The following is a 12639-nucleotide window of genomic DNA, read 5'->3' as shown; positions in this document are numbered from 1 at the left end:
TAGGAATGGTAGAACGATGGGTTCGATGACGGTTTGGATGTACCGTGCATTATTCAGTGTCCCCTCGACGATCACCAGTGGTGTACGGCCAGTGTAGGAGATCGCTCCCCACACCATGATGCCGGGTGTTGGCCCTGTGTGCCTCGGTCGTATGCAGTCCTGATTGTGGCGCTCACCTGCACGGCGCCAAACACGCATACGACCATCATTGGCACCAAGGCAGAAGCGACTCTCATCGCTGAAGACGACACGTCTCCATTCGTCCCTCCATTCACGCCTGTCGCGACACCACTGGAGGCGGGCTGCACGATGTTGGGGCGTGAGCGGAAGACGGCCTAACGGTGTGCGGGACCGTAGCCCAGCTTCATGGAGACGGTTGCGAATGGTCCTCGCCGATACCCCAGGAGCAACAGTGTCCCTAATTTGCTGGGAAGTGGCGGTGCGGTCCCCTACGGCACTGCGTAGGATCCTACGGTCTTGGCGTGCATCCGTGCGTCGCTGCGGTCTGGTCCCAGGTCGACGGGCACGTGCACCTTCCGCCGACCACTGGCGACAACATCGATGTACTGTGGAGACCTCACGCCCCACGTGTTGAGCAATTCGGCAGTACGTCCACCCGGCCTCCCGCATGCCCACTATACGCCCTTGCTCAAAGTCCGTCAACTGCACATACGGTTCACGTCCACGCTGTCGCGGCATGCTACCAGTGTTAAAGACTGCGATGGAGCTCCGTATGCCACGGCAAACTGGCTGACACTGACGGCGGCGGTGCACAAATGCTGCGCAGCTAGCGCCATTCGACGGCCAACACCGCGGTTCCTGGTGTGTCCGCTGTGCCGTGCGTGTGATCATTGCTTGTACAGCCCTCTCGCAGTGTCCGGAGCAAGTATGGTGGGTCTGACACACCGGTGTCAATGTGTTCTTTTTTCCATTTCCAGGAGTGTATATAAATGACCTTGTGGATAACATCGGAAGTTAACTGAGGCTTTTTGCGGATGATGCTGTAGTATATCGAGAGGTTGTAACAATGGAAAATTTTACTGAAATGCAGGAGGATCTGCAACGAATTGACGCATGGTGCAGGGAATGGCAACTGAATCTCAATGTAGACAAGTGTAATGTGCTGCGAATACATAGAAAGAAAGATCCTTTATCATTTAGCTACTATATAGCAGGCCAGAAACTGGAAGCAGTTAATTCCATAAATTATCTGGAAGCAGGCATTAGGAGTGATTTAAAATGGAATGACCATATAAAATTGATCGTTGGTAAAGCAGATGCCAGACAGATTCATTGGAAGAATGCTAAGGAAATGCAATCCGAAAACAAAGGAAGTTGGTTACAGTACACTTGTTCGCCCACTGCTTGAATGCTGCTCAGCGGTGTGCGATCCGTACCAGATAGGGTTGATAGAAGAGATAGAGAAGATCCAACGGAGAGCAGCGCGCTTCGTTACAGGATCATTTAGTAATCGCGAAAGCGTTACGGAGATTACAGATAAACTCCAGTGGAAGACTCTTCAAGAGAGACGCTCAGTAGCTCGGTACGGGCTTTTGTTGAAGTCTCCAGAACATACCTTCACCGAGGAGTAAAGCAATATATACGAAGATCTCGCGAAGAGACCATGAGGATAAAATCAGAGAGATTAGAGCCCACACAGAGGCATACCGACAATCCTTCTTTCCATGAACAATATGAGTCTCGAATAGAAGGCAGAACCGATAGAGGTACTCAAAGTACCCTCCGCCACACATCGTCAGGCGGCTTGTGGAGTATGGATGTAGATGTAGGTGTATATGGTGTATTTCTCTGGATTACACTTCCCTGAAAATTTTGCTAAAGCGATGTACTTACCCACGTAAATAAATTACATGTAAAGGGGGTGGACAAAACATGGAAATACCGCTAGAAATGCATGCTTGAACACAAACGCAGATGCCAACGAAGGCTGCAGATGGTGGTGATATATTTCACCACGAACGGCACCTGTACTATGACCTCAATATGGCATTCGTGATCACAACAGTGTTCTGTGTAGTTGTGAGTGCATTATGTCAGAGCTATCAAGTAAGTAATTTCTAACGTGGGCAAATCGTTGCTGCTCTTAGGGTGAGTGCTACCGTAATGTAGGTAGACGAAATGTTTGGAGTTTCAAGACGAAGATTTATGCCGCGTACAGGGAAAGCAGAGAAACATCATCCGCTATGTCACAGCGCGGACGAAAGTGAGTGTTGAGTGACTGCGACGGACGTTCATTGAAAGGGGAAGGGGAAATAGACGACAGCTACAAAAGTCGCTGCAGAACTGAATGTAGCACTCGCGAAGCCTGTCGACATAAAAACAACAAGAAGGGCGCTCCAGACGCTGGTAAATACAGGGGCGGAAGGCATAAAACCAGGACTGTGGAGCAATGAAAAAAAAAAAAAATTTGCTCGGATGAATTTACGTCCCAAGAATGAAACAAGGTGAGGACTCGGCGATGGTTTGGGCAGCCATATCGTTTTATTCCATGGACCCCATGGCTACCCCGAAAGATCTCATTACTGCCAAGGATGACGTAACTGTTTTGGCCGATCAAATCTATCTCTTGGTGAATATTTGTTCCTCGACGATGAAGCTGTGTTTCAAGACGGCAGGGGCGCTGTTCACACAACTCGCATCGTCCAGGACTGGTTTTGTGAGCACGAGGATGAATTGCCACATCTTCCCTGGGCACCATAGCCACCAGATCTCAATATTACTGAGCTCTTGTGGTCTACTTTGGAGAGAAGGGTGCGTTATCGCTATCCATCTCCCATCATGGTTACCTGAACTTAGCACTATTTTGTAGGAAGAATGATATAAGACTTCCTTGAAAAGCATACTGATCTGTATTTAGTAATCCCGAGACAACTAGAAGCTGTTTTGAATTCCAACGTGTTTCCTACATCTTATTAGGCACGATAATGTGTTGTGTTCTTGATGGTTTCATATTTTTGTCCACCCCATGTATATACACATTCGTTTTGGACCACCTACAGAACACACATTGTAACGTCCCCTTAGAAAAATTAATGAATTACTGTGTTGATAAACATCTTATGTTATTTGATTTTCAAACAGCTGAGCAAAACTGAACGTATTCAGACATTCACTAAAGTGACACACAATATTTTTAACGCAACGCAATCTGACTTTCAGTAATCCCTACAAAAGAATGGCTCTGACTAACAATAACCTATACCTTTCACGTATTCTTACCTCACAAAAATCTTCGTTACTCGAACTACTGCAATACAGCGAGCGCCAATACTGCCAGCTAAATAAAAGATTCTAACTACTGAAGGCACTAACTACTGATAGGAATAGTTAGCAAATGAAAGATTTTGATAGAGAACAAACAATGTATTTACCTTAATAGTGTTCAAAAGTCATAATATATACACTCCTGGAAATTGAAATAAGAACACCGTGAATTCATTGTCCCAGGAAGGGGAAACTTTATTGACACATTCCTGGGGTCAGATACATCACATGATCACACTGACAGAACCACAGGCACATAGACACAGGCAACAGAGCATGCACAATCTCGGCACTAGTACAGTGTATATCCACCTTTCGCAGCAATGCAGGCTGCTATTCTCCCATGGAGACGATCGGAGAGATGCTGGATGTAGTCCTGTGGAACGGCTTGCCATGCCATTTCCACCTGGCGCCTCAGTTGGACCGGCGTTCGTGCTGGACGTGCAGACCGCGTGAGACGACGCTTCATCCAGTCCCAAACATGCTCAATGGGGGACAGATCCGGAGATCTTGCTGGCCAGGGTAGTTGACTTACACCTTCTAGAGCACGTTGGGTGGCACGGGATACATGCGGACGTGCATTGTCCTGTTGGAACAGCAAGTTCCCTTGCCGGTCTAGGAATGGTAGAACGATGGGTTCGATGACGGTTTGGATGTGCCGTGGACTATTCAGTGTCCCCTCGACGATCACCAGTGGTGTACGGCCAGTGTAGGAGATCGCTCCCCACACCATGATGCCGGGTGTTGGCCCTGTGTGCCTCGGTCGTATGCAGTCCTGATTGTGGCGCTCACCTGCACGGCGCCAAACACGCATACGACCATCATTGGCACCAAGGCAGAAGCGACTCTCATCGCTGAAGACGACACGTCTCCATTCGTCCCTCCATTCACGCCTGTCGCGACACCACTGGAGGCGGGCTGCACGATGTTGGGGCGTGAGCGGAAGACGGCCTAACGGTGTGCGGGACCGTAGCCCAGCTTCATGGAGACGGTTGCGAATGGTCCTCGCCGATACCCCAGGAGCAACAGTGTCCCTAATTTGCTGGGAAGTGGCGGTGCGGTCCCCTACGGCACTGCGTAGGATCCTACAGTCTTGGCGTGCATCCGTGCGTCGCTGCGGTCCGGTCCCAGGTCGACGGGCACGTGCACCTTCCGCCGACCACTGGCGACAACATCGATGTACTGTGGAGACCTCACGCCCCACGTGTTGAGCAATTCGGCGGTACGTCCACCCGGCCTCCCGCATGCCCACTATACGCCCTCGCTCAAAGTCCGTCAACTGCACATACGGTTCACGTCCACGCTGTCGCGGCATGCTACCAGTGTTAAAGACTGCGATGGAGCTCCGTATGCCACGGCAAACTGGCTGACACTGACGGCGGCGGTGCACAAATGCTGCGCAGCAAGCGCCATTCGACGGCCAACACCGCGGTTCCTGGTGTGTCCGCTGTGCCGTGCGTGTGATCATTGCTTGTACAGCCCTCTCGCAGTGTCCGGAGCAAGTATGGTGGGTCTGACACACCGGTGTCAATGTGTTCTTTTTTCCATTTCCAGGAGTGTATATCAGTTCATGACATCCAGTCTTACAAATTTATTGTGTCTGTCCAGATAATCCGCTCTCAAAACTCCGCCATCTCACTCCCCACATCCACCACTGCTGGCGGCTCACCTCCAACTGCGCAACGCTACGCGCTGTTAACATCCAGCTGCCCAACACTACAATAGCAAACAACAATGCAAACCAGCCACAGACTGCACATAGCACAGCCAGTGATTTTCATACAGAGCGCTACGTGGCGGTGGCGTTACTAATATAAGAACCTAAACAGCCTACTTACAACATAAACAACTACCTTCCGATTTAATTTCTGTTCTTTCCAATAATTTTTCATTCGATGAGAGTGTTGTTGTTTCCGAGCGTCTTACCACTTTGCCCCAGTATTACTTTTTGTATGTTCTGGAAACAGGAATCTAAAACATTCTTTCGATACATATCGATGTTCAGAATTTCATCTTCTTTAATCTTCAACGCTTTCAGATCGTTTCTGACTTCTTAGAGTCACTTGCACAAGAGAGTTTATTACGGTTGATCTGTTCAAAATTTCTCTTCCATATCTCATTTTCATCTATTCGAATCAGATGGGCGTGAAACGTCATCGTATGTTATCTCATTGTTACATTTAGCTGTTCAGTTTTCTTGTACATATTTTCAGTAGTTCTGTTTCTGTATTCACCATTGTGTTTTATTGGTCTCAGTATTTCATTGTTATTATTATTTAAGTCATAAACATCTGTGACACGTTAAAAGTGAGCGAGGGGACAGGAGCAAATTTTACCAGACCCCCTTCCCAACCCCCCTTCCCCCTCAACCTTGGATGGAATCCTGGATTGGCATCTGCTTGCAACATTCTCAAGAATCCTAGTTAAAAATCGCTGAGTCAGACAATTAATCAGTGTCCTCCTAATTGCTGTTACGAGGCTGGTGATGTCCTTTCCATAAATAGGCCCTTAAAATGAAGCGATAATAATTATAACAACAACAATAATAATGCAAACAACAATAATAATGCAAACAATAAGATCGAGGAACCTCCTGCAAATTCTGTAAGGCTACAGTATTTGTCTGGAATAACTAGCCGAATACGCAGAATCCTACGGGAGAATGGTTTGACGACTACGTTTTTCAGTCCGCACCAGATATAAACACTTATTCCAACCTACAACAGATGTGCCTGGCCGCCTCGACACTTCGTGAGTACATGAACTGACGCGCGACTGTGACTAAGTATGTATCGGCGAAAACGGAAGGACAGCATAAAAACACATAGAATACCACGAACAAAATCAGCTGTAGCGGAGCACCAACAACAATGTGGTCCTGATATGTATTTTAAGAACGTAAATAAATCTAAATATCGAAGAACGAGCACAATTTCAACAGAGATGACGGCTACAGGCTTCTGTCTTCGTGGCTACTTGCTGTCACTCAAGTAAACATCCAGCTAGGGCGAACTAGGAACATACACAGCTACCAGCAAGCAACCAATGCGTCACGAAAACAACAATACACTACTGGCCATTATAATTGCTACACCAAGAAGAAATGCAGATGGTAAACGGGTATTCATTGGACAAATATATTATACTAGAACTGACATGTGATTACATTTTCAATTGGTGAGAGATATGGAGAATGTGCTGGCCAGGGCAGCAGTCGAACATTTACTGTATCCAGAAAGGCCCGTACAGGACCTGTAACATGCGCTCGTGCATTATCCTGCTGAAATCTAGGGTTTTGCAGGGATCGAATGAAGGGTAGAGCCACGGGTCGTAACACATCTCAAATGTAACGTCCACTGTTCAAAGTGCCGTCAATGCGAACAAGAGGTGACCGTGAATTGTAACTAATGGCACCCCATACCATCACACCGGGTGATACGCCAGTATGGCGGTGACGAATACACGCTTCCTATGTGCGTTCACCGTGATGTCGCCAAACACGGATGCGACCATCATGATGCTGTAAACAGAACCTGGATTCATTCGAAAAAATGACGTTTTGCCATTCGTTCACCCAGGTTCGTCGTTGAGTACACCATCACAGGCGCTCCTGTCTGTGATGCAGCGTGAAGGGTAACCGCAGCCATGGTCTCCGAGCTGATAGTCCATGCTGCTGCAAACGTCGTCGAACTGTTCGTGCAGATGGTTGATGTCTTGCAAACGTCCCCACCTGTTGACTCAGGGATCGAGGCGTGGCTGCACGGTCCGTTATAGCCATGGGGATAAGATGCCTGTCATCTCGACTGCTAGTGATACGAGGCCGTTGGGATCCAGCACGGCGTTACGTATTACCCTCCTGAACCCACCGATTCCATATTCTGCTAACAGTCATTGGATCTCGACCAACGCGAGCAGCAATGTCGCGATATGATAAACCGCAAACGCGATAGGCTACAATCCGACTTTTATCGAAGTCGGAAACGTGATGGTACGCATTTCTCCGTCTTACGCGAGGCGTCACAACAACGTTTCACCAGGCAACGCCGGTCAACTGCTGTTTGTGTATGAGAAATCGGTTGGCAACGTTCCTCATGTCAGCACGTTGCAGGTGTCGCCACCGCCGCCAACCTTGTGTGAATGCTCTGAAAATGCCGGCCGTAGTGGCCGTGCGGTTCTAGGCGCTACAGTCTGGAGCCGAGCGACCGCTACGGTCGCAGGTTCGAATCCTGCCTCGGGCATGGATGTGTGTGATGTCCTTAGGTTAGTTAGGTTTAAGTAGTTCTAAGTTCTAGGGGACTGATGACCCCAGATGTTAAGTCCCATAGTGCTCAGAGCCATTTGAACCATTTTGCTCTGAAAAGCTAATCATTTGCATATCACAGCATCTTCTTCCTGTCGGTTAAATTTCGCATCTGTAGCACGTCATCTTCGTGGTGTAGCAATTTTAATGACCAGTAGTGTACTTTCATGAAACTTCCTGGCAGATTAAAACTCTGGGCTGGCCCGAGACTCGAGCACGGGACCTTTGCCTTTCGCGGGCAAATGCTCTACCATCTTCTTTTCTTATTGTGTTCGTTAAAGTTCCTTGTATTTGGTCGTAGCGGACGTCACATGACATAGGTTGAAGTTCGTTGTCGATCTCGCCACTCAGTTTTTAGCCAGCTCTCTGACCGAACACGCTGAGCTACCAAACCGGCATTATCTGAGCTTCCCAAGCACTACTCACGACCCGTCCTCACAGCTTCAATTCTGCCAGTTCGAGTCTCGGTCCGCCTCACAGGTTTAAATGGCTCTGAGCACTATGGGACTCAACTGCTGTGGTCATAAGTCCCCTAGAACTTAGAACTACTTAAACCTAACTAACCTAAGGACAGCACACAACACCCAGCCATCACGAGGCAGAGAAAATCCCTGACCCCGCCGGGAATCGAACCCGGGAACCCGGGCGTGGGAAGCGAGAACGCTACCGCACGACCACGAGATGCGGGCCACAGGTTTAATCTGCCAGGAAGTTTCATATCAGTGTACATTCCGCTGCAGAGTGAAAATCTCATTCTGAATAATCCTTTCGATTCTCCCTTTCTTTCAGTACCTGCTTTCAGTATGTACCCAATGACAACCGTCCAGCAACAGCAGCCGAAAGGTTTTTCATCCAATAATTCCGAAAAAGCGCGGGAAAACAGCCTTTTGAAGTGAACGCGAAAGTTTTCAGCCTTACAGGGCACCAGAGAAATCGTGAAGAAAATCCCAGGAGAGGGATCGAAACGCCGACCAGTAAAGAAGTTTGAAAAGGAACGTGACGTGGCCTGACGACCAAGAAGATTTTGTCATGAGTGCCAGAGTAATGGCCTGGCCGTAACTTTCTGTGCGGCGCTGCACCTTGTAGCTTCGCTCCCGCCACTGGAACAGCGAACAGCGTCTCGCAAGCGCAGCGCAGTAATAGCGACTGCAGGTGGGAGGTGGAGGTCAGTGCGAGCGCGACAGCGTCACGCGCGCCGCCTGCAGGTAAGTAAGCTGGCTTTCATTCTGCCCGCAGTCAGTTAGCGGCAGGCCGCCTGTTGCTCTGCTAGTTGCGTGCGCCTGTTCCACTGTGCCTCCCGCTCCTGTGACCCAAACGTAGACGGGTATTGTTGTTCTGGAGGGGGGTAGCGACTCCAGCGCCAGCTGCCTTCTCTGCTTGCTGCAGACAAGTCACTGTCGTTGAGCGCTATTTTCGTTTGCTGTGGGAAGCGCCAGTGAGCGGATCGCGGTGACGTCTTTCGCAATTCGCTAGTGAAGTTCTATTTATTATCCGTTTTCTCTATATAGCAAATCAAGTATTAAATGCAATATACAATGTTGTAGTCAGATTGTCTGCTGTTATCCTCTTCTATTCTCTTGAAAATCATAAGACAGAAACATCATCAGGTGTACTAGTAGTGTTAGTAGCAGAGGCTTTTTATCCGTGTAGCACACGTAGCTCATGCTATGGAATCCGCACCTGTATGTTTTCGGGGGAAAATGGTTAATAATTTTGAAGTGAAAATAGAAATACTGTTTAGGATTTTGTGCATGCACATGCGGAGCACGGGAAATAATAACTCATTGACATAAAATTGTGTGCGTTTTCCAATGTTTAAAGAACACCTTAGTCGTATTTTTTTAAATGACGTCATATTCACCGTCGACTGTTCTACTTATTTACAATATCCACTACTGTAATTTCGACGATAGACCATTGTCAGGTGTTACAGGTTCTGAAAGCACAGCAAAAGTAACACTATAAAATGATTAATGTTGACTACTGCTTTGCAGTGCCTGCAGTCTATAACTTAAGGTCGAAATTGTAGTAACGGATATTATAAATAAATAGTACAGTCGATGGCGAATATGAAGTCATTTAAAAAAAAAATCTACGAGAGTGTGTTCCCTCAACAAATACAGTTTTGACGTAATTCTACTTTGTTAACTTACAATTTACGCATTACAAATTAGCACAAAAGTTTTATTTGCATTTTACGATCTTGCGTCACAACGTTGTCAAAAAAGAAAAAAAAAAAAAAATAAGGTTCAGATGGCTCTGAGCACTATGGGACTTAACTTCTAAGGTCATCAGTCCCCTAGAACTTAGAACTAATTAAACCTAACTAACCTAAGGACATCACACACATCCATGCCCGAGGCAGGATTCGAACTTGCGACCCTAGCGGTCGCGCGGTTCCAGACTGTAGCGCCTAGAACCGCTCGGCCACACGACATTGTCAACAGCAGTTGTTTGCTCTCATTGTCAACAGAGCTCGCCCAAAAATCATCTGAAGAATGGAAGTAGGAAAGTTCTAAGTGCCATTTTTTTTACAAAAGGTTTTTTCAGTGCTACTTTGTTGCATGTCCCTAGACTTGATCCAGGTGCCAAATCATAAAGTAATTCAAACATGCTTTAGTAGATAGCGCATGGTCTTTGTGCCAAGCTGAACTTTTTCCCGGAGTTCTAAAATTTAAAAGGTATGAGAAATGGTATTTGTTGACTACAGTAGTAGTAGTTTAAAACATAATGCCGTATTTCTGTGCCTGTGTTATCACAAATAACATGTATTGTCCCACTATTAATGGCACTTAGAACAAAAACTTTGTGTTTGTTATTTTGTCGAAAACTAACATGTTTCTGGCCGTGGTATGTAGAAAATACAAGCTGTTTCTTGCAAAGAAGAAAAAACAACTAACGTTAACAACATAAATAACATTTGTAACAGCGGCTGTTTTCTATTTTGTTCTTTGCAAGAATCAGCTTGTAAGAAGTTTCTTATTGGCATTTAGAAGCCGTCAGTTTCCTGATACTACACTGAGAACGTTCATAATCACATAATCAAGTATTTGTTTTATAATTTGTATCTTTTATTTTATTTATTTATTTATTTATTTATTTTTTTTGCATTGATGATGTGAGCAGCACAATTCTGTGGTATCAAAATACCTTCTCAATTTTTCGAATACAAAATCAGTTATGTACACACAGAGATACATTGTTTTTTTCATTCTACTGACAAATGCCAGATTTGGCACTTGGGATGTTTTCCATTTCCATTCTTCAAAAAAATGGTTCTGAGCACTATGGGACTCAACTGCTGAGGTCATTAGTCCCCTAGAACTTAGAACTAGTTAAACCTAACTAACCTAATGACATCACAAACATCCATGCCCGAGGCAGGATTCGAACCTGCGACCGTAGCGGTCTTGTGGTTCCAGACTGCAGCGCCTTTAACCGCACGGCCACTTCGGCCGGCTTTCCATTCTTCATTTGTCAATATATTGTCACACCAAACGACGTAGGCCGCTAAGCGATGCAGTCGGACTATTAGAATTCGTTTCAATCAAGGTTATTTATAATCTAGTGCACTAAGTGATGCTTTGTCTGTCCTGTTTTACGTTCCTTTACAAATTTTGAGTTCAGTCAGTGAACGTTTATAGCAGGTTTGCCTGTCTCGTTTCAACGCATTTCTGTCAAGTTTACTTTCGTACTTTAAGTCACTCAGATATGCCCGTGTGCTCATTCTCTCTCACCGCATGTCGCAGCGTTACGTTTCCTGCTTGCATGACTAAGCACAACGAAGATCAGACTGTCGCAAATGGTGGTTCCCGAGGTATTACGGTGTAGCACACTCCTGTGGAGTGACACGAAATTTTGCTCTGTGCAGAGTTCTAAACTTCATACTTCTATGCTATGCGCTTTTTATTTTTTGAAGCGAGATATAATACAATCTGTACAAGTCCACGTTAAAACGGCTCACCGGTGATAAAATCTGTGTTCAAAACCTGGTAGACTGGCTGCCTGACTCTCCTCATTTCTTGAAAATAAGAACCAAAACCCTTTGGTCACTTAGTCAATTTCAGTGAAGACACGGTCTAAGTAGACAGTGGTCCAAAACTCTTATTTATATTTTATGGTCCAGACTCTCGTTTCGTGTGCGTAAAAGGCAAACTAATGCTTCAGTTAGTGAAATAAAATTTTATTTGACATTACATTCTCACATAGGACGACTGCTTTGTCGCAGTGGTAACACTAGTCTCCTTCAGGTCAGCGAAGTTAAGCGCTGTCGGGCTTGGGTAGCAATTGGATGAGTGATCGTTCAGGTCTGCCGAGCGCTGTTGGCAAGCGGGATGCACTCAGCCCTTGTGAGGTATGAGGCCAATTGAGGAGCTATGTGGCTGGGAAGAAGCGGCTCCGATCACGAAAACTTACAACGGCCGGGAGACCAGTGTGCCGATCACATGCCCTCAATGTCCTCATCCAGCGACGCCTTCGTTGAGGATGACACGGCGGTCGGTCGGTGCCGTCGTGCCTTCCGTGGCCTGTCCGGACGGAGTTTGAGAGTTTAGTACATAAACATCCATATGGAAGTAAAGAAATATGTTTGAAAAGATGAGTAGATATGGAAGAAGAGCCACGCATTTCATTAGTGCTACGGACCCCGCGACTTCAAACCGCAACGTGTTCCCATGCTGGCCACAAGACTGATAAGGCGTTCTTATGATAGGGAGTTCCATTCCTCCACCAGCACTGTTAACAAATGCTGGATGGTTGCTGGTGCATGTGGACGTGCTGGAATACGTTTTTCCAACGCAGCCCACACGTGCGCGATGGAATTTATGTCCTGGCAACAGGTAGGCCAGTCCAGTCCCCGAATATTCTCTCGTTCCAGGAGCTGATCCACCTGCGCCATTAGATAGGGTCGCCCATTGTCATCCATAAAAATGAAGTGAGGACTGAAGACATCCTTAAAGGATGTACCTGGGGAAGGAGTACAGAGTCACAATAACGTTGACTGAGGCGTGTGTACCGCGTTCAAAGATTTGGAGATCGGTATGCCTATCCAACAT

At 46.6% G+C, this 12639-nt stretch overlaps 1 protein-coding gene across 1 annotated transcript in view; it reads left to right on the top strand.

Moving 5' to 3' along the window:
• The first annotated feature begins 8749 nt into the window (after positions 1 to 8749).
• Positions 8750 to 12639, top strand: part of LOC126248752 (solute carrier family 28 member 3-like) — a 464899-nt gene continuing 461009 nt past the window's right edge. Inside the window, exon 1 of the mRNA XM_049950094.1 lies at positions 8750 to 8790. The gene's annotated coding sequence lies outside the window, so the exon portion shown is untranslated. The remainder of the gene's footprint in view (positions 8791 to 12639) is intronic.

Source organism: Schistocerca nitens, chromosome 3 (assembly GCF_023898315.1).
Source record: "Schistocerca nitens isolate TAMUIC-IGC-003100 chromosome 3, iqSchNite1.1, whole genome shotgun sequence".
Lineage (NCBI taxonomy): Eukaryota > Metazoa > Arthropoda > Insecta > Orthoptera > Acrididae > Schistocerca > Schistocerca nitens.
This window is presented reverse-complemented; position numbering and strand designations above follow the sequence as displayed.